The sequence below is a fragment of the Rutidosis leptorrhynchoides genome, chromosome 6 (genome assembly GCF_046630445.1).
Source record: "Rutidosis leptorrhynchoides isolate AG116_Rl617_1_P2 chromosome 6, CSIRO_AGI_Rlap_v1, whole genome shotgun sequence".
Classification (NCBI taxonomy): domain Eukaryota; kingdom Viridiplantae; phylum Streptophyta; class Magnoliopsida; order Asterales; family Asteraceae; genus Rutidosis; species Rutidosis leptorrhynchoides.
In genome coordinates, this window is record NC_092338.1 from 2,404,887 (window position 1) to 2,431,915 (window position 27,029).

Sequence of the window (27,029 nt, forward strand, 5' to 3'; positions counted from 1 at the left end):
TGGTTTAGTTATTATGTTATTGGTAAAGGATACGAATAAAAATGATGTTGATCATGGTTGTTACTAGATGGTACATGATGAAGAAAAACAGAAATAATAAATAGATTAAAGTCGTGAAATAAAACAGAAAAGTAGCAGATAGAGCTATGGTTAGGGGTGTGGTCAGTTGAGCGAGAGGTTGCGGGTTCAAATCTGGGCAGTGGCATTTTTTTTTTAAAGCTTGTCTTCAAAGGTTGTATTCTATTATTAATTGTATTATTATTATTATTATTATTATTATTATTATTATTATTATTATTATTATTATTATTATTATTACTACTATTATTATTATTATTATTGGTATTTTGACATTTATATTATTAATTTTATATTATCAATATTATTATCATAATAACTATTATTATTACTATTGTAAAATAAAACAACTTTTATTTATTGTTATTATCAATATCAATATTATTTCATCAAATAGCTATTAGTTATATAAAACTCTATTTACTACACCTAACATAACTATATTAATACTTTTATAATAAATATTAATAAATATAATTAATAAGGTTATTAATGAAAAATCTAATTAAAACAACAATTAAATCTCTAATAATATATAAACTTGTTCGAATACGATTATACATTCTAATATATATATACAAATGATATAGGTTCGTGAATCCGAGGCCAACCCTGCATTGTTCAATATAGGCATATGTATTTTTACTACAAAATACAGTATGGTGAGTTTCATTTACCTTTTTACCCTTTATATTTTTGGGCTGAGAATACATGCGCAATTTTTATAAATGTTTTTACGAAATAGACACAAATAATCAAAACTACATTATATGGTTGAATGATCGAAATCGAATATGCCCCTTTGTATTAAGTCTGGTAATCTAAGAATTAGGGAACAGACACCCTAATTGACGCGAACTCTAAAGATAGATCTATCGGGCCTAACAAGCCCCATCCAAAGTACCGGATGCTTTAGTACTTCGAAATTTATATCATGTCCGAAGGAGGATCCCGGAATGATGGGGATATTCTTATATGCATCTAGTTAATGTCGGTTACCAGGTGTTCAATCCATATGAATGATAATTTTGTCTCTATGCATGGGACGTATGTTTATGAGAAATGGAAATATGAAATCTTGTGGTCTATTAAAAATTATGAAATGATTATTTATGATAAACTAATGAACTCACCAACCTTTTGGTTGACACTTGAAAGCATGTTTATTCTCAGGTATGAAAGAAACGTTCCGCTGTGCATTTGCTCATTTTAGAGACATTACTTGGAGTCATTCATGACATATTTCGAAGAACGTTGCATTCGAGTCATTGAGTTCATCAAAGATTATTATTAAATCAATTTATAGTTGGATAGTGGATATTATGAAATGGTATGCATGCCTGTCAATTTTCGATGTAAAGAAAGATTGTCTTTTAAAAACGAATGCAATGTTTGTAAAATGTATCATATAGAGGTCAAATACCTCGCAATGTAATCAACTATTGTGAATCGTTTATAATGTATATGAACGGGTCCTTTCATTTATACGTAAAGTTTTTTCAAATTTCACAAACTTAACCCACTAACTTTTATTAAAATACAAATCGAACCCCCACTTTACTAACTTTTTTTTTAAATAAAACCCGAACGCTAAAAGCAGCAACTTTCACAAAAGGAACAACCCTTCAATGTTATGCCGAAAAAAATTCTTTTTTACAAAATAGATCAAGACTTTTTTTTTAACTCGCATTCAAAACGGAGCCCCCGGCGCGAAGCGAGGGCTCCACAACTAGTTATATCTATATATCTAAATGAGAGAGTGTAAATGAATAGGATAGCTTAGAAGTTTCACAAAATTACCCCAAACTTTTTACTTTTCATAATTCAACCACATCCTCTACATTAGTTAATTTCATAGTTTTTATAAATTTATCACAAACTTTTCACATTTCATAATTTAACCATAAAACTTCTCATGCATTATGAATCATCCACACAACTTTTACTATCTAATAACTATTCATTACTATTATTATTATTATTATTATTATTATTATTATTATTATTATTATGTAAATGAATAGGAAAGTTTAGAAGTTTTACAAAATTACCCCAAACTTTTTACTTTTCATAATTCAACCACATCCTCTACAATAGTTAATTTCATAGTTTTTATAAACTTACCACAAACTTTTCACATTTCATAATTTAATCATAAAACTTCTCATTCATTATAAATCGTCCACACAACTTTTACTATCTAATAACTATTCATTACTATTATTATTATTATTATTATTATTATTATTATTAAATCAACCATATAATTTTTCACTTTATTATTGTTTAACTTTTATTCTTATTATAAATTAACTACGTAACTCATTTTTAACTGTTTTATTGTTATTATATATATATATATATATATATATATATATATATATATATATATATATATATATATATATATATATATATATATATATATATATATATATATATACATGTATATTATATAAATAGTTTTTCCTATTTTATTACATAGTTTGTACCAATCGTTGATATTCGTCTCACTTTATTGATTGAGCATTTGGATCTTTTCTCTCTACAAGACGAAAAGTAAAACAAAAAATGATGAATAATTAATTTCACGTTTATTACAAATCAATCACATAACTACTTTTGATCCATCCTCGATAAAACGAAAAAAGAATGATAAATAATTACTTTCTCAATAATTAGCTATGTAATTAATGTTAATCAAGGGTGAAGAACCGGCGCAAAGCCAGGTCGACCAACTAGTTATACCTAATCTCCTATCACATGGAAAAAAGTGTAGTCAACATGTACAAATCAAAGATTTTTTTTATGCTCCTATTTAACTTGGTAGAAGTTAAATTTAGGCTAGGGGTTTAGTTATACAATAACAACAACAAAACTCAATTTCACATATGTGAGGTGGGCAGTGGCGGAAATAGACACTTTTTTCATTGGGGGCGAAATTTTTTTTTAAAGCGTAGCAATTTTTTTGAAAAAAAATAAAGGTTTTTAGGCAAAATTTGAAGTTTTTTTTTGCAAAAATTGAAGGTTTTTGGGCAAAATTTGATGGCTTTTGAGCAAAAATTTTAGGATTTGGGGCAACATCTTGAGACTTTGGGGACAAAATATGAAGACTTTTAGCCAAACAAAATTCTACTGGGTTCGAAACGAAAAAACCTAAATTTTTTGCAATAAAAAAAAATTTCACTGGGGTCGGGTGACCCCACTTGCTCCATGTCATTTCCGCCCCTGGAGTTTGGGATATAAGATGTAGACAATCTTTCATCAACCTTAAAATAAAAAAAAAAGTTATTTCTCTACCTAGAGTGAAGTAACCCAAGAGTAAAGAAAGTCATCCTTCTACTATGGATATGGATAAAGAGATTGCTTCTGAATGAACATCCGGTTTATAAGCTAAAAAAAAACACTTTAGATTTTTTAATTATAGTGAATCACAAAACTTAAACACTTTAGATTTTTTAATTAGTTTCTTAATTAAACACAAAAACTTGTTAAAATTTTCAGAATCTTGTTCCAAAAGTAAAGTTCGCCTCGAAATAAACTTGGCTTTTAAACTATTCGGATTGTTTTTTTCGTTTTTGTTCTAATTTTACAAATTCTAACAATCTTAAAATAAGAAGGTTGTCACAAAATTTTCGTTATATTCCTAGCTAGTGAGTGACTAGTTATTCGTTGATTTCAGTACGTGCATTTTGTTTTTCTTCACGTTGTTACGCTTATTTGTATTCAAAACAAGAAGACGCATAATCATGCGAGTCTTTCAAAGCATATGCAAATCCTAATACTATTAAGACTAATTTGATTACTTAATCCAGAGATGAAATGATGGCAAGCCACCAACAAGAAGATAATTACTTAGATCATCATTCCTACAAAATCATTCTCATCGGTGACTCAAATGTTGGAAAAACCAATTTAGTCTCAAGATTTGTTGATAATAAGTTCACCCTCGAGTTTTAACTCAACAATCGGAGTCGAGTTCGTCTCCAATACCCTCTACATAGATGGCAAGCTCATCAAGGCTCAGATTTGGGACACTTCAGGTCACACCAAAGTTCGAGCCGTCACTAAAGCTTTCTACCGTGGGGCAACTGCCGCGCTCCTTGTGTACGATGTTACTAAACATATTACATTTGTTAATGCACAACGATGGTTAGCTGATTTGAGGAACCATGCGGACCCAAATATAGTTATCTGGAACAAATCGGATGTTGGACGACAGTCAGTGGTGGTTTCAACTGAGGTTGGGAGATCGTTTACTGACAAGGAATCGTTGTATTTCATCGAGACATCCGCGTTGAGAGCTATTAATGTGGAAAAAGCATTTATCGATCTCCTTACTCAAATACTATATCGGAATCAAATTAGTAGGACCAAAGGCATGGAGGCTAGAGAATCATTAGCACTTTCAACAAGTAGCTAGCTAGAATTAAAATTTTAATTTTTCTTCTCATCATCAAGTTTGTCATACTAATTAGGCTTTTAGTGACAATTCTTAAATCACAGGTGTGTCAGTATCAAGTGGAAATAACGAACCAGCGCACTACAAACTGAAGATCGAGTCATTTTCTCTTTTGTCTGAAGCCGGAATTATAAAGTACGAATCACCTGTTTTTGAAGCCAGCGGATACAAATGGTACGTAATTAAGTACGTCATTAATTCATCGTTTAGTACTTAACTAGTTATTGAACCCTCGTTTCGCGTCGGGGGTTCGATTTTTAATGTATTTTATTGCGTTTAGTAAAATTATTTTGTGGCTAACGATGATGTTGTTGAAGTACAACTCGAGTCGAACTAAAAGGTATAACCCGTGAGAGATTTAAATGTTATTTTAAATTAACAATATATGTGCATCTCTGCGTTTCGCTATGGAATTGTCGACTTTTAAAAATTTAACGCAAAATCAACGTGTATGAAAAGTACCCCAAATATTTAGCGTTTTTTAAAAAGCGTCCGTTTTGCGTATAGCTAGTGACATTATGTTTCTAAAATTATTTCGAGTTTAACGATGGTGTCGGAAAAATTTAACTCATTGCGAGCCAGAAGATATGACTCGTTGAATATTTGGGTGGAGTTTATTTAAGATTTTTTATGAAAATGGTTATTTGACACTTTACCCCCCTGTTTGGGGGGTCGATTTGAATTTTTCAAAAAAGTGTGGGGGCCTTTGTTGGTAAAATGAAATTTGGTTAAAATTAAAAAAAAAAAAGGTGAAAAGTCGAAAATGACTCTGGTACTATTCATAACTTTTGTCTATTAGTTAATATGTAAATTTGTACTCGTATAAAATAAAATAATTTTTTTTTTCTCTTTGATTTATGTGGCGAGCCACACTGTAGGTTTGGAGAAATAGTAATGATTTTGATGGCATTGTTAAAATATTAATGTATTTCTAGAGTATTATAGAATTAATTAGTAGAAAAAGATATTTATAAAATAAAAATATTTAGATATTATTTATTAGAAATCTAGATATTTCTATTAAAATATCTAAGACTCACTCATGGGGCTATAAATAGGCATAAGGCCTCACCACTTTGATGTGACCAAACACATAAGACATTTCAAGCAATAAACACTCAAATCTTTCTAAATCACAAATCTTCTACACATCCCCTCTTTCAATACAAATCAACTAAACACTACAAACTTACTACATCTAAATCAAAACTAATCATCTTCTAACTAATCTAAAAACATAACAATTCTAACAAGTGGTATCAGAGCTTTTTGGGCGTTGTTCGAAGACACCATGACTATGGTTGGTGCATACAATATTCCAGTCCCCATCTTTGATGGCGACAACTATGATTTTTGGAGTATCCGAATGAAGACATATTTCCAAGCACAAAGCTTGTGGGATATTGTCGAAGTCGGGTTTACAACTCCAAAAGACGACGAAACTCTGTCCGCGGAAGAACAAGAAAAATACAACAAAAATGTTGTAAGAAATGCTGCTGCTCTAGGCTATATTCAACAAGCCTTGACACCGTCTATCTTTCCACGAATCATGGGAGCTACGACAGCCAAAGAGGCGTGAAAAATCCTTCAAGAAGAATTTCAAGGAAATGTCAAGGTGAGATCTGTCAAATTACTAACTCTACGACGAGATTTTGAAAATTTAAATATGAAAGAGACCGAGACCGTTAAAGATTACTATTCTAGAATCAAAGAAATAGTAAATCAAATGAGAGCCTATGGAGGTAACATAACTGATAAGAGGATCGTAGAAAAAATACTTATCAGTTTGACAGAAAAATATGATCATGTCATTACCGTTATTGAAGAGTCAAAAGACATCGAGACTCTGTCAGTAACGGAATTAGTTGGCTCTCTAGAAGCATACGAGGCTAGATTGAGTCGGCGTAGTGAAAACTCACTCGAGAGTGCTTTTCAGTCTAAACTCAAAATAAGGTCTCGAAAATCTAATAATGGGGGAAAAAGAAATCTTAAAAAAATTCTAGAGGAGGAGAAAAATCCAGAACCGGGTTCGATCAAAGAAGAAAAATCTATCCTCCATGTGGCATTTGTAAAAAGACAAATCACTTGGAGAAAGATTGTTTCCACAAAGGGAAGCCACAATGCAATAACTGCAAAAGATTTGGACATCTAGAAAAAGATTGCCGTTTAAAACAAAATCATCGAGCTAACTTCAGTGAAGATATACCGGAGAACAAAAATCAGTTATTCTATGCCTGTCATGTCGCAAATAAACAGAGGGACGATACTTGGTTGATCGACAGTGGGTGCAGCAACCACATGACAGGAGATGAAAAGTTATTTGATAGTGTCAACACCTCCGTAAAGTCTCGCGTTAAACTAGGGAATGGAGCGCTTGTTGACACTAAAGGCAAAGGTACGATAACTGTTCAAACTAATAACGTCACTCGATCTGTTAATGACGTTCTTTTAGTACCAAGCCTTGCAAGTAACTTGCTAAGTGTTGGACAAATGATGGAGCACGGATACTCTTTACTCTTCGAAGACAAATCATGCGTTATTCGTGACAAGAAAAATAACTATAAATTAATAGCCGAAGTGCCAATGGAGAACCGCAACTTTCCGCTTCGATGGCAGTATATCAGAGACACGACCATGAAAGTTCAAGTTGAAGAATCATGGCTATGGCATCGAAGATTTGGCCACTTTAACTTTCACGCACTAAAAATCCTCCAACAAAAGAATATGATGAGAGACTTGCCTAACATAGAATAAATCACTGACACGTGTGAAAGCTGTATGATGGGCAAGAAACATCGAAAACCTTTCCCTCGTGACAAAGCTTGGAGAGCGAAAGGTATACTGGAGCTGGTGCACACCGACATTTGTGGACCAATGAGGACCCCGTCTCTTAACCAAAACAGGTACTTTATTCTCTTCATCGATGACTATTCTAGAATGACGTGGGTTTATTTCTTGCGTGAAAAATCGGAAGTATTTACGATATTCAAGAAGTTTAAGAACTTCGTAGAAAAAAGCAGTGGCCATTATATAAAAACGCTAAGGAGTGATAGAGGAAAAGAATACACCTCTACACAATTCAATAAATTTTGTGAAGACGAAGGAGTTAAACGCCAACTCACTGTTGGTTACGCCCCTGAGCAAAATGGTGTCTCTGAACGCAAAAATAGAACTGTAATGGAAATGGCCAAAACAATGATACATGAAAAAGGCCTTCCAAACAGTTTCTGGGCTGAAGCTGTATACACGGCTGTATATATATTGAATCGATGTTCAACGAAAGTAGTAGAAAACAAAACTCCGATTGAGGCATGGAGTGGAAGGAAACCGTCGGCGAAACATCTGCGAGTATTTGGGAGTATTTGCTACATCCATGTTCCTAAGGAGAAACGTCACAATCTCCAAGAGAAATCAGAGAAAGGAATATTCTTGGGCTATAGCACACAGTCAAAAGGATACCGAGTCTATAACCTAAAGACGAATAACATCGTGATTAGCCGAGACGTGGAGTTTGACGAAGACGCTTCTTGGAACTGGGAGAAAGACAAAGTTGAAAAGCAAACATATCTGCCGCGGATATCTATAGAAACTCCAGCTCAACATCCACTACAAACAGAGCATTCTGGTCATGAAAGCACAGGAGAAACGAGCCCTGCTACGCCAAGTTCTCCTTCGGCAACATTACCTTCAGCGCAAGAGGATTCAAGTCCAGAGTCAACACCGGGAAGAGTTAAAAAGTTAGCAGAGGTGTACGAGACTTGCAACTTCACAACTATAGGACCTGAAAGCTATGAAGTTGCATCGAAAGATGAAAAGTGGGTGGCTGCTATGAATGAAGAAATAAGAATGATTAAGAAAAACAACATATGGGAGTTAGTTGATCCTCCAGAAAATAAAGAAATCATTGGAGTAAAGTGGGTTTACAAAACAAAGCTCAATCCTGATGGTTCTATACAAAAACATAAAGCAAGGCTAGTAGCTAAAGGCTATTCACAACAGCCTGGAGTAGACTACAACGAAACTTTCGCACCCGTAGCACGACTGGATACTATAAGAGCACTTGTTGCGTTAGTAGCTCAACGAAGGTGGAAGATTCACCAACTAGATGTGAAATCAGCCTTTCTAAATGGGTTTCTAGAAGAAGAAATATACGTCGAGCAACCACAAGGGATCATTCAAAAAGGAAAAGAAGAAAAAGTCCTAAAGCTCAAGAAAGCCTTATATGGACTTAAACATGTAACGACCCGGAAATTTCCGACCAAATTTAAACCTAATCTTTATATGTTCCGACACGATAAGCAAGGTTTGTAAAGTTGAGTCTTAAGAATTTTTGAACTGTTTACATAGAGTCATTTGACCTTCAACTGCTCTCGGCGATTCACGAAAAATTAATTGTAAATAGATATGTGTGTATGTATATATAAATAATAATATAATTTGATGTATTATATGTTGTTGTTAAAAAAATTAATAAATTAAAAATAGGATATTATAATAATTATTATTTAATATATATTTCCATATATAAATAAAGTATATTAAAAATAAATATTAAATGATTGTAATACTCGTTTGATGTTTCGATTGATATTAAGTAAATTAAATTCAAACTTATGTAATTTTAAAATAAAAGGTGATCCGAAAATGAGTTATATAAGTTATAGGTTTATTAAAAGTATATTTAGAATCCAATTATTTAATTTTAACACTTTTTATATTTTACCCATAAATGAGAGGGACGGTTGATGTAATATTTATTTATTAAATTAATGACTGAATTTTATACCATAAGGACCTAAATAAATAAAGATGCTTAAATTAAAAATTTGAGATTTTTCTGAACACTTTTACCCACCACTAATTATCAACGGGGTACGAAATAGTAGTCCGTTAAAAGTGTCGGTAGGATATAAACACTCAACATTCACGAGTGAATTAGTAATTTGAAAAGTGAATTGCTTTCTTCTTTCTGCACATGATATTTGAATATATAATTGTGGACAGTGTTAATGCTTTTTAACTTCTAGCTATCGATTATGTTTATCTATCAATCAATCAATAATTCTTTTCTTTTATATATACATTTACACGCATACAGAGACAAAACATACACCATCTTTTCTTCTACCTCATAATTTTCGGCTCCTAATCCCACTAGCTCGTCACCTTAGTCACCTGTTGTAAACAAACCGCCACCCTCAACTACCATAAACCGCTAACTTGGAACACTCATCACCTCACCACCACCATCTCCATCATTAAAAACCAAACCATTTATTTTTGTTTTCTTACTTGATCAAACAATCCTTGTTATATTATTGTTTGGTTTTCATCTAGGTTTCATTACCATCGACCACCATCAATATCATCATCATCTCGACTATTGCTATATTGTTCTTGAATATAGTTTGATCAAAACCACAACTAAACCAACATCCACCATGGCACCCAAAAACCCACCATCAAAATCATCACCAAACCCATCATAACAATCACAAGCTCGATACTTTCTCTGTTATAACCATCACACTCCACCATCTCTTCATCTCCCTCTAATGTTGCAACCACAACCAACACCATCGATGTACAGCTGCTGCAGTAACTAATTCTCGTTGGCTACTGCAACTCTTATTCAGTTATAATCAACGAAAATCATTATCGAAACTGTTACAACCTTCTGTCTTCTTTCTATTCGAATACAATCGTAAACACACCCACCACCTTGAACCACTTCTCCCTCTCTACAAACTTCTTCTTGACAACCCACTATCGCTAAACTGCATCTACCATTACCTATATTTTTCTGTTCGAATCTCTAACTTCATCACCATCAAATTTTGTTCTGATGAGGTTCCTTAATGTGGTTTGGTTTAACATTTTTTATATCACGTGGACCTAGCAAAATAACAATTATGTTTTCATATAGCAATAAAGTAAAAACAAGTGTGAGTGTGATCTTGAGTGGATGCCTTAGGTTCATGTATCATGGGGACAAGTAAACCCCACATGCCTTGACTATTTATTGAAACAACCGAATCCTAAATCCTTTTAACATCCAAAAACTTCTACGAACTAGACTTCATTTAATGGGCCGTGTTTTGTGGTGTTATCGGGCCAAAATCTACTTAGGTTAGTTTGGTTAAGCATGTCGACTTGCTACTACAGGCCACTTATTCTATTGTAACCCAAGAACGGCCCACGAACAGCTGATTAAACTTCCATCGGGGTTCTTCTGCTACTGCACATTTTCTTTTTCTATTCTATTTTTTTTTCTTCTCTCAAACCTGCTGCTGTTACTACAGTTTCTGTTTTCGTTTACTATTTCTTTTTACTCCTTCATGACACAGCTCGAATCACTCTCACCTACAACCGATTAACGATGATGATGCAAATAAAATGGTGATGACGATGAGATAATGAGGTTGATGATGATTTAATTGTACATACGGCTGCTATATGCCTCCTTTTTCTATTTGATTTAAAAACCACAGATACCTCCTAATTCACGAGATTTACCATAAACATGAATTTGGGCTAGTTTAAATAATCTATTGGGCTTACATTAAATGTTGGGCTTTTAATGGACTCCAATAGTCATAAAAATAATAATATGGTAGATGAATGTAATGATGATAATTATCATGATGAAGTTAATGACGATATGATCGTGATGATAAACGGTTGATGATGATTATGATGAAGTGTTGATGATGTTAATGGTGATGGTAAACCAAAGAGATGACGATTAATGAAGATGATGATCAGGCTCGTACTTGTTAAATAAATAAACGTATGAATTAAATCAGAAAATAATAACTAGAGCGATGGTTGAGCGTGTCTCTATTAAACGAGAGGTCTCGGGTTCGAGTCCAGGCTATGGCATTTATTTTAGGCTTGTTTGGAAGGTAGTCTCCTTTTATTATTATTATTATTATTATTATTATTATTATTATTATTATTATTATTATTATTATTATTATTATTATTATTATTATTATTATTATTATTATTATTATTATTATTATTATTATTATTATTTTGAAAAACAATACAAATTATTATTATTTTCATTAACATCAGTATTAGTATCATTTTAGTATTATTAGTATTATTATTATTATTAACATAGGAATCATTATCATTATTAACAATATCATTTTTTATCATTATTAATAAAGTTGTTATTATTATTATTATTATTTATATTTATTAGTAACTCATTATTTTCAAAACTACTATTTTAACAAATAAATATTTGGTATATAAAAATATACTATTTACATATAATTATATTATATTACATGTACATTATATAATAAACCTAATAACATTGTTTACACAAATATTTATATATAACAAATATATTACTAAATTAAATAAGTAATATACATAAACTAGTTTAATTATTATTACATGTTATTTATATGTGTTAATATATATATATATATATATATATATATATATATATATATATACATGATATAGGTTCGTGAATCCGAGGCCAACCCTACTTTTGTTCAATGTCGTCATATGTATTTTTACTACAAAATACAATAGGTGAGTTTCATTTGCTCCCTTTTACTCCTTACATTTTTGGGCTGAGAATACATGCAATATTTTATTAACTGCTTTACAATATTTATATGCGTGAGTTCATTTGATTCCCTTTTACTCTTTATATTTTTGGGACTGAGAATACATGCGCTGTTTTTACAACTGCTTTATTAAATGCTTTTAGAAATATATTTTGAACTACGAATATATGAAATGCTTTTATAAATGTTTGACGAGATAGACACAAGCAAAACATTCCTCGAATGAATTATTATGCAGACAGAAGTTCTGCGGATTATTATTGAATTATGTGGACATGATAATTGCCACCATTGAATTATGTGGACATGATAATTGCCACCATTGAATTATGTGGACATGATAATTGTCACCAGTTGATGTGAATGTTATATATCGAGAGAATGATTTTATACACAGGTTATGTGTATGTTATTTTTGTGCACAAGATATGTGTACGGTTACTATGATTTATGAAAATGGTTTCATACACGAGAAAGATGTACTGTATTTAAAAGATATAGCATGTACATTACAGGTGGGTATAGGATTCGGGCCCATTTGTACCATGCAGGATTTAAATCTTGTGGTCTATCAAAATGATGAATTTTATTGTTTTATGATAAACTTATGAACTCACCAACCTTTTGGTTGACACTTGAAAGCATGTTTATTCTCAGGTATGAAAGAGACATTCCGCTGTGCATTTGCTCATTTTAAAGACATTATTTGGAGTCGATCACCGCAATGGAACCAGATGTTGGTGACTTCGTCCAGATGGATTAGGACGGGTCATTTCAGTTGGTATCAGAGCGGTGGTCTTAGTGAACCATGTCTGCATTAGTGTGTCTAACTGATAAGTCGTTAGGATGCATTAGTGAGTCTGGACTTCGACCGTGTCTGCGTGTCAAAAGTTTTGCTTATCATTTTGGGTCAAAAATTACCTGCTTATCATTCTTAGAGAATCACTTGCTTATCATTCTTAGTCTAGACACGTTTTACTGCATTGACTGCATGAATAGTGAGACGACCCGACCCAATCCATAGGGACGAATACAATAACATATGATAACATTGCGAGGTACTTGACCTCTATATGATACATTTTACAAACGTTGCATTTATTCTTAAAAGGCAAACTATCATTACATCAATATTTGACATTTTCGTCTAACATTTCATAATATCCAAATGACCTAATCTGTCATTTACTTATTTATATTCTCTATTGAACTCCAATGACTCGAATGCAACGTCTTTGTATCATGGCTTAAAAGGTCCCAAGTAGTATCCTTAACATGAGCTAATGCACAGCGGAAGACTTAATTCATACCTGAGAATAACATGCTTTAAAACGTCAACATAAAGTTGGTGAGATATATAGGTTTGATGCTAGCAGCGTTATAACAATGGAACACAAGATTTCATATATAAACATTTTAATAAAAATATTCTAAGTGGTTGAGCACTTGGTAACCATACTTAACATTTAATCACGTCGCATATTCCCTTTATTATGAAATCTTACTACACCGTACCAAGGTGTAGTCACGAAACGAAGTACTGTGCAACCGTTGAATACTGGTCGTCCAGTCCGGTTGGGGTTGTCAGGCCCGATAGATCTATCAACAGGATTCGCGTTTACAATACCGCTGTAAATATTAGTTACCAAGCTACAGGGAAGTATGCCAGTGGTACAACTCAACGTAGAATATATTTTTCAGTTACTTGTGTCCATAGCGTAAAACATAAAATACATGTATTCTCATCCCGAAATATTTAGAGTTTAAAAGTGGGACTATATACTCACTTTTGTCTTGAAGATATGTAATTTCGACTTGGTCTCCGATTGATATCACGAACCTATCCATATATAATATATCAATACCTTTTCTTTTTAAACAATCGTCACATATATATACTTATAATACTTTTAATACTTTTAATAATTCCTTAGTCCGTAGTTAGCAGTCCGATGTTAGTAATTCAATTTTAATGGTTCATATTTAGTTGTTTAATAAACCCCCAATGAAATAAATAAAACCCCCATCGTATATGTATTGGTCGAGATTAATCTTGACCCATGGTACCGGTGTTGTCAAATGACGTGTTGCGTACATAAAGTACCGGTGTTGTCAAATGACGTGTTGCGTACAATCATGGGATCTTATGATTAATCTTCTCGTATTGTTTACGGGTGATCCTGAACCATATAAAATTAAATTATGAGTACATATGTATAAAATATCATGTTACTTTAGGAAGATGTGATTTATTTAATTTTCTCCAATTATTTTCGTGGCTAAACTAGTCTTGGATATCCGATTTTGTTTTGGTCATAATTTCTTCGTTACAACTCCGTTTTCGTTGATTCAACTTTCCACTTCCTTGGATCGAGTCCCTCTTTAAGAATATGAACTGTAAATACCTTAGTTTGTATTCAAAATTATAGGTCATAGGTCAAATTTTGGTGAAACTTATGAAGTTAATCATTTTTGTTACAAAAACATCATTTAATGACCATTTTTCTAAAAATACTTATACTATGAATTAAATCATGAAATTTTTATGTGTTAACATATTCATAAGAAATATCATTTTTCCAGAATATAAACCTCCAATTCAAAGTTCAAGATGGTTTTTAATTATCCAACCCAAAACAGCCCCCGGTTGCACTCCGACGTCATAAAAACAGTTTTTTAAGGTATTCTTTGAAAAACCAAGTTATAACTTGTTAAATTAGCATATATTTAAGTTATATTACAGGTCTTGAAGTATTTTAAAAGTTAAGTTAGAAGGATCTATTTAGTTTGCAAACAAGTTTGAAATCATTCAAACTATGTTTTTGTTGTTAAAATTGTATACCATACAATAAGATAGCTATATATATATATGAATCGAATAAGGTTATGAACAAAGTTACTACCTCAAGTTACTTGGACAAGATTGCTGTAAAAGAGGAGTAAAAACCTAGAACCAAAAGAGTGATGAAATTGGATGAAAGATTGGAAGCAACTTAAGACATAAACTTGAATTGAAAGTTGTATTTTTGTAGTGTTTTTGTTGATCTTTTTATGGTGGTGTTTAAGGTGATTCTTGAGAGGATTTTTGCTGGAGTTCTTAGAGAGACATGAGGCTAGTAAGTGTGTGTGTTTAGCTAGAGAAATGATGTTCCAAAAATTGAAAATGGATGCATGTATTTATGGTGGTGTAAAAGGTGTATAAATTTGTAATTTTGTGAAAAGATCTTTTAATCATGTGAAATTGTCATACTAAATAACAAAAGTAGTTACCTTATACATAAGGCATGAACAAGGGCTGGTTGGTGGTGATTTGATGTGTATATACCAATAGTAAATACGTATAGAAGCTAGGTATGATACGAGTACATATACTCTAGATATACGTATAGAAATCTTGTGAAAAATGGAATGAGGATTCAAATATAGCTATCTTTTGTGAATATACTTATATTGTTTTATGTATTTAAGTCTTTAAAAGTGATTAAATACATTATATATACGATATATGTATAAACATTATAGGTCGTAAGTATTTATGTCAAATAACGTTACGTATAGTTATCGTTTTGAAAGCTTAAGTTAGTAGTTTCAAAATATACTTATAACTTATTGTTATTAATACAAAATGAGATATTTAAACATCCTTAAATCATGTTAAATATGTATATATACATATATATACACAAACGTATAATTAACATATATTGTATAGTTCGTGATATCATCGGTCAAACTAGACGGTTAAACGTTATGTAAAACTCTTTTCAAAATCATAAATCTCAACAATTTAGATTGCTTATCATGTTGGTAAGTTTTAATTTATGTAAATATTAATCTTATAAGTGTAAAACGATCGGAAAAATCCGGGTCGTTACAAATAGTGTATAGACAAAATTCATATCTTAGCGTATCTGCTCCTTCATATCTTAGCGTATCTGTTACTGTAACTTTGCCTGACAACTTCCGTAAATTCCTCCGTAACTTATGGGATTTTAGTATTATATATGCATATGTAAATTATGTATTGCAGGGTACTAATCTACATCCTATAATCTATTTCTTATCTAAAATCCTTCATCTGATCGTACGAGATGAATCCTGCAACCAGTTCGAGTCCCTCAGATTTCGATAGCTATTCCGATAGTTATTCCGACAGCTATTCCGACATAGATGTTCACCTAAGCTCCAAAAACAGCGTCATCGGCATGAATCAACCAATCAGCCATTATCAATTCATCTGATGGGTTCGTAGTCGACTTAATTAATGGAAACGCGCAGAAGGCAATCCCTTCCACCAACCGAATTCACCTCTTGACAATGAACCTGAAGCGTTTACCGGCGAACCTGTTCGAGACACCATTTTCAGTCTCATTTCCAGGGTAACTCGACAAGATTATATTCTATCCACAATTCTGAACCTTATTCATCCGCTCGTTCCGACCGACAATCATCCTGGAGTAATAAGTCAACAAACTTCGCGCTCGAATAATCAATTCGGAGAATATGGTGCAAAATGTACCAGCTTCAGCAACATCACTGGCACCAACAGTACCATCAATAACAGCACCAGTACCATCAACAATCCATGCTTCAATATCATCATCTGTACTTTGAGTATGATCTTCGTTCTACGTATCGTTCTACCTCATTTATCTTCGTTCGACATGGCGAATATGTAATATCTAAAGTTTTAGAGATTATTTATTCTAGTTCCAACCAAAAAGCAGATGAGTTTAATATCATATTAACTCATTAAATCCATGAATGCATCTGAAGAAAATATATATGTATATATGTTTTCATAAAGATTGTAATTAAAAATTCTCTTGTACAAACTGTTAATGGTGAAAATATTTTAACGGGTAGGTAATACCCGAGGAATATTTAAATTTCACATTAATAAGTTACATTGTACGTTCTTCGAATCTGTTTCAACAGTCATATACTATCCTACTTACATCCACCGATATACAAATCCGTTCACCACAGAATAACCATATTCATCCAATTTCGTATTTGGATTTTGATTTATCAGAATCCAACAAGTGGCATAATGAAGAAAACATTTGACAAAATAAAATTTGTTAGAAACAAACAAATTAACTATGAGTAATTTTGTTAAGAATCCACGCTAACTGTTCCTAGCTAATTATTCCTAGCTAACTGATTACATTTTATTTATCGCAATTTAATTATCGCAATTTACATTCTCTCAATTTTATTTATTGTCATTTAATTTCTGTTATTTACTTTATGCATAATATTTATCGTCATTTAATTTCTGTTATTTATTTTTACGCACTTTAAATATCGGGACACGTATACAAGGTTTTGACATATCATATCGACCAGTGTTGTAAAAAACGGAAAAAACGGGGGTGTAGACGGGGGTGTAGACGGATTTTGAAGTGCCCCGTCCCGTTTATACATAAAACGTTTGAAAAACGGAAATCGGCCAAAAAACGGTCAAAAGACGGTCAAACACGGTCCGAGACGGGAAAAAACGGGTTTTTCTGATTTTTTCAAGTTTTTTTTTTTTTAATATTAAACGTTGTGCTATTACTTAGGGTTTCTTTTTTTATGTTTGAAATGTTGAAGTATTTAAACATGTGTGAAATGCTTATGTTTGGAATAATGTAATGTACAATATATATATATAATATATAACATTTTTATTTAAAAGTCAACGTTAGTCAACGTTAGTCAACATCCGTCTAGACCTCCGTCTCGACCTCGTCTCGACCGTCTCGACCCTTTTAGGACCCGACCGTCTCGACCCCGTCTCGCGTCTTTTGCAACCTTGATATCGACACATCTATATATATTATTTGGAATCACCATAGACACTCTATATGCAGTAATGATCGAGTTCTCTATACAGGGTTGAGGTTGATTCTCAAATAATATATATACTTTGAGTTGTGATCGAGTCTGAGACATGTACACGGGTCACAATATGTATTAATTAATTCGAATATTATATATTAAACTATATATGAATTATTGAATTGTTAACTGTGGATTATCAACCGTGGACTAATGACATTGGACAATTAAAATGAATTAAAATATTGATTATAACATATGAAACTAAACAATTCTTCAAGTTTGCCACTTGAGTTCATCTTAAACCTCATTTGTATCTTGATGATTCCAATCTGCGTTCAAACATTTCATAATTCTTGAAAACACCTCAATCGAGAGGATGAACCAACTACACTTCATCTACAGAAATAAAAGATTGATGTGTATAGTAATGCACCTGAAAACACTCGGAACCTGAATAAACGTTTAATATATATCCATGTTAACTCCTTTGACGTTGTTATTACCGAAAATAACTTTGCAATCTCTTTTCAAATTAGCCAATTTTGTCACAGCTCCAACAAGTCAACTCCGACTCTTCGTCCGAAACAACCTCATTATAACCTTGATATATATGCGTACTCTTTATTGTTACTGGGGAACCTTTTATATTCCACCATGTTACCATCAGCGTTTAATCATCTAAAAACACAATTCTCCTGAACCCACCTCAGATTTGATAACCAATGATTCAGATATCGTAGCATTAAATGCAGAAGAAACAGCAAAATCGTAGATGGTTTAAATGGCCCAAAAGTCTGATAATAAAGAATGGAATGTTGGGAACGCTCGATAGAAAATTTGGTACACTTAAACAGATTGAGCTAACCATGAAGAAGACCAAGGACAAATACAAGAACCAAACCCTATATTCAAAGAATCTAGGAAATTCTGGATCCGATGAAATCTTTAGAGAATATCTTGCTCCGAGGTCATGTTAAAATCTTGCGGAAAAATTTTTTCTCCTCAACCTTCGAACTTAGAAATTCCAAAATATCATCATAAATATCTTCGATATTTCTGAGGATATTTTCAAAAATATTCTTGTCTGAAATTATCTATCTCTTCGTGTTTTCTGTATTTCATTATATTGGAAACTTCTGTAAAATATAAGTATAATTTATGAATGAATTGTGGAGAAGTGTAAGAAATTGAAGCATGAGTTAGTATAATATAATGACGCGTGGCCAACGTGATTATATTACAGTAAGTCATGCTGAGTTTCTATTGGAACGTGATTATTCACATTAGATCATACCATCATCATGTGCCATGTTACATAACCCTTTCATTCTACTTAACTTCTCAAGAAAATGTATTCTTGATGGTTCTATCTTTCGTGATGATGATAAATTTGAAAATCAAATCGTGCTATCACGTTCCTTCCTTCTTAGAACATTATAATCATTTGAAACTCTGTATCTACGAATTCTGGACCATTATCCGCTCGAGTTAAAGTCGGGAAGAGAAAACAAAAGCATAGAGCTTCGAAATATAAGGGAGAATGTCAAGCCCGATAACAACACATAAATTACAAACCGTGTATATCAATGTTTATCGCAACATAAAGACACGGGAGAATTAAAAACACTATAACCCCAAGGGTAAAGTAGAAGAAAACAGATTCCTCCGGTGGAAGTTGGAAAAGGAGAATGACTGTTGCGATAGTAAGAATAAGGACAAGGATCAGAACTGGATTAAGCATTTTCATAATCTTTTGGATGTATGAATTAAGAAAGAAAATATAGGAATGGTGAGAATAATGGAACAGAAGAGTTTAATTTATAATTGAAATATCAGACAGATTAATTGAGGCAGATCACCGTATTTAATTATAGAGATCTTAATTTCCTTACTCGCCGAAGAATCAAATCTTTTAGATTTCGAAGATTTTCTCCGAAATCCCTTGAATTCCGAAATTCAACCAAGGCAACGTCAAAAGATAAGACGCTCCTTATTTTCTAAATTCAACCCTCTACGTCAAAAGTTATGACGAAATTTATTTTCCTCATTACACTATTTGGGATAGCTTCACTCGCACTCTTCATATAAACGATTTTTTATCCATATCACTCACTGATGATAAAACTCTAAATTCCAGCTCATATGAGTCATGAAAACATTTTTATTGTTGGTCATGACAACCTCACTCAAATTTCGGGACGAAATTTCTTTAACGGGTAGATAAAGTGACGACCCGGAAATTTCCGACCAAATTTAAACCTAATCTTTATATGTTCCGACACGATAAGCAAGGTTTGTAAAGTTGAGTCTTAAGAATTTTTGAACTGTTTACATAGAGTCATTTGTCCTTCGACTGCTCTCGGCGATTCACGAACAATTAATTGTAAATAGATATGTGTGTATGTATATATAAATAATAATATAATTTGATGTATTATATGTTGTTGTTAAAAAAATTAATAAATTAAAAATAGGATATTATAATAATTATTATTTAAAATATATTTCTATATATAAATAAAGTATATTAAAATAAATATTAAATGATTGTAATACTCGTTTGATGTTTCGATTGATATTAAGTAAATTAAATTCAAACTTATGTAATTTTAAAATAAAAGGTGATCCGAAAATGAGTTATATAAGTTATAGGTTTATTAAAAGTATATTTAGAATCCAATTATTTAATTTTAACACTTTTTATATTTTACCCATAAATGAGAGGGACAGTTGATGTAATATTTATTTATTAAATTAATGACTGAATTTTATACCATAAGGACCTAAATAAATAAAGATGCTTAAATTAAAATTTTGAGATTTTTCTGAACACTTTTATCCACCACTAATTATCAACGGGGTACGAAATAGTAGTCCGTTAAAAGTGTCGGTAGGATATAAACACTCAACATTCACGAGTGAATTAGTAATTTGAAAAGTGAATTGCTTTCTTCTTTCTGCACATGATATTTGAATATATAATTGTGGACAGTGTTAATGCTTTTTAACTTCTAGCTATCGATTATGTTTATCTATCAATCAATCAATAATTCTTTTCTTTTATATATACATTTACACGCATACAAAGACAAAACATACACCATCTTTTCTTCTACCTCATCATTTTCGGCTCCTAATCCCACTAGCTCGTCACCTTGAGTCACCTGTTATAAACAAACCGCCACCCTCAACTACCATAAACCGCTAACTTGGAACACTCATCACCTCACCACCACCATCTCCATCATTAAAAACCAAACCATTTATTTTTGTTTTCTTACTTGATCAAACAATCCTTGTTATATTATTGTTTGGTTTTCATCTAGGTTTCATTACCATCGACCACCATCAATATCATCATCATCTCGACTATTGCTATATTGTTCTTGAATATAGTTTGATCAAAACCACAACTAAACCAACATCCACCATGGCACCCAAAAACCCACCATCAAAATCATCACCAAACCCATCATAACAATCACAAGCTCGATACTTTCTCTGTTATAACCATCACACTCCACCATCTCTCCATCTCTCTCTAATGTTGCAACCACAACCAACACCATCGATGTACAGCTGCTGCAGTAACTAATTCTCGTTGGCTACTGCAACTCTTATTCAGTTATAATCAACGAAAATCATTATCGAAACTGTTACAACCTTCTGTCTTCTTTCTATTCAAATACAATCGTAAACACACCCACCACCTTGAACCACTTCTCCATCTCTACAAACTTCTTCTTGACAACCCACTATCGCTAAACTGCATCTACCATTACCTATATTTTTCTGTTCAAATCTCTAACTTCATCACCATCAAATTTTGTTCTGATGAGGTTCCTTAATGTGGTTTGGTTTAACATTTTTTATATCACGTGGACCTAGCAAAATAACAATTATGTTTTCATTTAGCAATAAAGTAAAAACAATTGTGAGTGTGATCTTGAGTGGATGCCTTAGGTTCATGTATCATGGGGACTAGTAAACCCCACATGCCTTGATTATTATTGAAACAACCGAATCCTAAATCCTTTTAACATCCAAAAACTTCTACGAACTAGACTTCATTTAATGGGCCGTGTTTTGTGGTGTTATCGGGCCAAAATCTACATAGGTTAGTTTGGTTAAGCATGTCGACTTGCTACTGCAGGCCACTTATTCTATTGTAACCCAAGAACGGCCCACGAACAGCTGATTAAACTTCCATCGGGGTTCTTCTGCTACTGCACATTTTCTTTTTCTATTCTATTTTTTTTCTTCTCTCAAACCTGCTGCAGTTACTACAGTTTCTGTTTTCGTTTACTATTTCTTTTTACTCCTTCATGACACAGCTCGAATCACTCTCACCTGCAACCGATTAACGATGATGATGCAAATAAAATGGTGATGATGATGAGATAATGAGGTTGATGATGATTTAATTGTACATACGGCTGCTATATGCCTCCTTTTTCTATTTGATTTAAAAACCACAGATACCTCCTAATTCACGAGATTTACCATAAACATGAATTTGGGCTAGTTTAAATAATCTATTGGGCTTACATTAAATGTTGGGCTTTTAATGGACTCCAATAGTCATAAAAATAATAATATGGTAGATGAATGTAATGATGATAATTATCATGATGAAGTTAATGACGATATGATCGTGATGATAAACGGTTGATGATGATTATGATGAAGTGTTGATGATGTTAATGGTGATGGTAAACCAAAGAGATGACGATTAATGAAGATGATGATCAGGCTCGTACTTGTTAAATAAATAAACGTATGAATTAAATCAGAAAATAATAACTAGAGCGATGGTTGAGCGTGTCTCTATTAAACGAGAGGTCTCGGGTTCGAGTCCAGGATATGGCATTTATTTTAGGCTTGTTTGGAAGGTAGTCTCCTTTTATTATTATTATTATTATTATTATTATTATTATTATTATTATTATTATTATTATTATTATTATTATTATTATTATTATTTTGAAAAACAATACAAATTATTATTATTTTCATTAACATCAGTATTAGTATCATTTTAGTATTATTAGTATTATTATTATTATTAACATAGGAATCATTATCATTATTAACAATATCATTTTTTTATCATTATTAATAAAGTTGTTATTATTATTATTATTATTTATATTTATTAGTAACTCATTATTTTCAAAACTACTATTTTAACAAATAAATATTTGGTATATAAAAATATACTATTTACATATAATTATATTATATTACATGTACATTATATAATAAACCTAATAACATTGTTTACACAAATATTTACATATAACAAATATATTACTAAATTAAATAAGTAATATACATAAACTAGTTTAATTATTATTACATGTTATTTATATGTGTTAATATATATATATATATATATATACATGATATAGGTTCGTGAATCCGAGGCCAACCCTACTTTTGTTCAATGTCGTCATATGTATTTTTACTACAAAATACAATAGGTGAGTTTCATTTGCTCCCTTTTACTCCTTACATTTTTGGGATGAGAATACATGCAATATTTTATTAACTGCTTTACAATATTTATATGCGTGAGTTCATTTGATTCCCTTTTACTCTTTATATTTTTGGGACTGAGAATACATGCGCTGTTTTTACAACTGCTTTATTAAATGCTTTTGGAAATATATTTTGAACTACGAATATATGAAATGCTTTTATAAATGTTTGACGAGATAGACACAAGCAAAACATTCCTCGAATGAATTATTATGCAGACAAAAGTTCTGCGGATTATTATTGAATTATGTGGACATGATAATTGCCACCATTGAATTATGTGGACATGATAATTGCCACCATTGAATTATGTGGACATGATAATTGCCACCAGTTGATGTGAATGTTATATATCGAGAGAATGATTTTATACACAGGTTATGTGTATGTTATTTTTGTGCACAAGATATGTGTACGGTTACTATGATTTATGAAAATGGTTTCGTACACGAGAAAGATGTACTGTATTTAAAAGATATAGCATGTACATTACAGGTGGGTATAGGATTCGGGCCCATTTGTACCATGCAGGATTTAAATCTTGTGGTCTATCAAAATGATGAATTTTATTATTTTATGATAAACTTATGAACTCACCAACCTTTTGGTTGACACTTGAAAGCATGTTTATTCTCAGGTATGAAAGAAACATTTCGCTGTGCATTTGCTCATTTTAAAGACATTATTTGGAGTCGATCACCGCAATGGAACCAGATGTTGGTGACTTCGTTCAGATGGATTAGGACTGGTCATTTCAAAACAAGCGCCACGTGCTTGGTATAGCCGCATTGACAGCTACTTCACAAGTTCAGGTTTCAGGAGGAGTCAAAGTGAGCCTGCACTCTACATCAAAACCCAAGGTAACTCTGACACTCTCATTCTTTCCTTGTATGTCGATGATCTTATATATACGGGAAACAATGAGAGAATGATACAAGAATTTAAAGAAGACATGATGAAAACGTTCGAGATGAGTGACCTTGGTTTGATGCGTTATTTTCTTGGCATCTAAATTAGTCAAGAAAATGAAGGCATCTTCATATGTCAAAAGAAATACACAGAAAATCTCCTGAAGAAATTTAAACTATACGGTTGCAAAACCGTCGCCACACCATTAGTTGCCAATGAGAAGATGAGACAAGAAGATGGATCTGAGAAAGCAGACGCTTCAAGATTCAGAAGTCTCATTTGAAGCCTATTTTATCTAACAGCAACAAGACCTGACATAATGTACGCAACGAGTCTACTATCCAGGTACATGAAAAACCCTACTCAAATATATTACGGAGCTTCTAAAAGAATATTAAGATACTTGCAAGGTACGATGGACTATGGAATATGGTACAAGCCGACTACAGACTCGAAGCTTCATGAATACACAGACAGTGACTGGGCCGGATCGGTAGATGACATGAGAAGTACTTCAGGATACACATTCACACTTGGATCTGGTGTCTTCTCATGGGCATCAAAGAAACAAGAAACGGTGACACAATCATCAGCAGAAGCCGAGTACGTCGCAGCTGCAAACTCAGCTAATCAAGCTATATGGCTAAGAAGAATACTAGAAGATATGGGCGAGAAACAAGACGAAGCTACAAAGATATATTGCGATAACAAGTCTGCAATCGCGATGGCAAAGAATCCAGTGTTCCATGGTAGAACAAAACATATTGATATCAAATATCACTTTTTGCGAGAAGTCTCCGCCAAGAAAGATATTGAATTAAAATACTGCAAGACCGAAGAGCAGATTGCAGACATATTCACCAAAGCACTACCAAGACTAAAGTTCGAGTTCTTACGCAACATGCTCGGAGTAACATCGAAATACATTAAGGAGGGGTGTTAAAATGTTAATGTATTTCTAGAGTATTATAAAATTAATTAGTAGAAGAAGATATTTATAAAATAAAAATATCTAGATATTATTTATTAGAAATCTAGATATTTCTATTAAAATATCTAAGACTCACTCATGAGGCTATAAATAGGCATAAGGCCTCACCACTTTGATGTAACCAAACACATAACATTTCAAGCAATAAACACTCAAATCTTTCTAAATCACAAATCTTCTCCACATCCCCTCTTTCAATACAAATCAACTAAACACTACAAACTTACTACATCTAAATCAAAACTAATCATCTTCTAACTAATCTAAAAACATAACAATTCTAACAGGCATATATGTTGTTGGTAGTAAATAAAAATTTAAATATAAACAAAATTGGTTTTGGAAATTATATACTCCGTATGATGGATGCAGGAAACTAGAAGTTTATCCGAATGGAAATAGAGAGGAATACGGAAATGATCACATATCTATATATCTAGTTATATGCGACACCAAAAGGCTCGAAAAAGGGTGGGAGGTCCACGTCTAATTCAAAATCTTAATTTATGATCATATACGACATAATTATCTAACCATCCAAGGTACATGATGCATGTTCGTTGTTGGTTTTGTGCTTCATGTTGTACGTTGTATATATGTGCTCTTAATTATTATTACCATATCATACATATAACAGGTAGTGATGGTAAACGTACAAGGTTTCATGAAAGGAAACCAGACGGGGCTTTCACAAACTGATATCCTTGGAGTCATTTAAGGATGCTGAAAATGGTTACCTTTTTGGAGATTCATGTGAGTTGGGTGCTGAGGTTTTTGTTGTACCAAAATATGCACAAAAAGATGAGTGTTTGTCGATGATCAAGCTGCCGGAAACAGTGAATACACACGTTTGGAGGATTCCTAACTTTAATGCTTTAACAGATGAAACCTTGTACTCTCAGGATTTTAAAGTTGGCCAAGTAAAATGGTACCTACTCTGGCCCCGGACCCTTTCTGACTATTCTTAATTGCGTTTTTCATGTATACAATCTCGTTGTTGCTGAATCGAATGTGTGAAACAGGAAATTGTCCCTGTATCCTAAGGGATTCAAAACGGGAAAAAACACACATATTTCAATATTTTTAAGAGCGCATGATATTGGTTCTGGTTGTAGTTCTATATCCCAATCAGACGACTGCAGAGTTTATGCAAAATTCAAGATTGGATGGGGGTTTCCGCATTTTATGCTACTAAGCGATCTTCATGACTCCAAAAATAGCTTATTGTTCAACGACACTATTGTTGTTCAAGTACAGATCCTAATTATAGGCATCCTTAAAAAACATGGCTAATATTTTCTACAATGATACATGATTTTACTTTCAAAATTCATTTATCACTTGTCACATATTATTATTCCATATGTATGCATATGTGTTTATTGATTAATTTACAAATGATCAAAGTTTAAGCTGTCATCTAAATAAATATGCAGTTTTGGGCAATGTATAGCTCAAATATAAGCATCAACCATCACAAGAAGGTCTAGCTAGTAGATGGATTATCAATCGCTACAGCATCGACCGTGCTTATGTCAACCGAAAATACTACGTAGTACTAATAAAATCATTTGCCTTTAAAATAAACAAATAAATAAATAGCAGTAAGTATGTTAAAATACAA

The 27,029-nt window shown here is 32.3% G+C and overlaps 1 pseudogene; it reads left to right on the top strand.

The window, feature by feature from the left end:
• Positions 1 to 3,900: 3,900 nt before the first annotated feature.
• LOC139852153 (uncharacterized) lies at positions 3,901 to 26,698 on the top strand (annotated as a pseudogene).
• Positions 26,699 to 27,029: the final 331 nt, after the last annotated feature.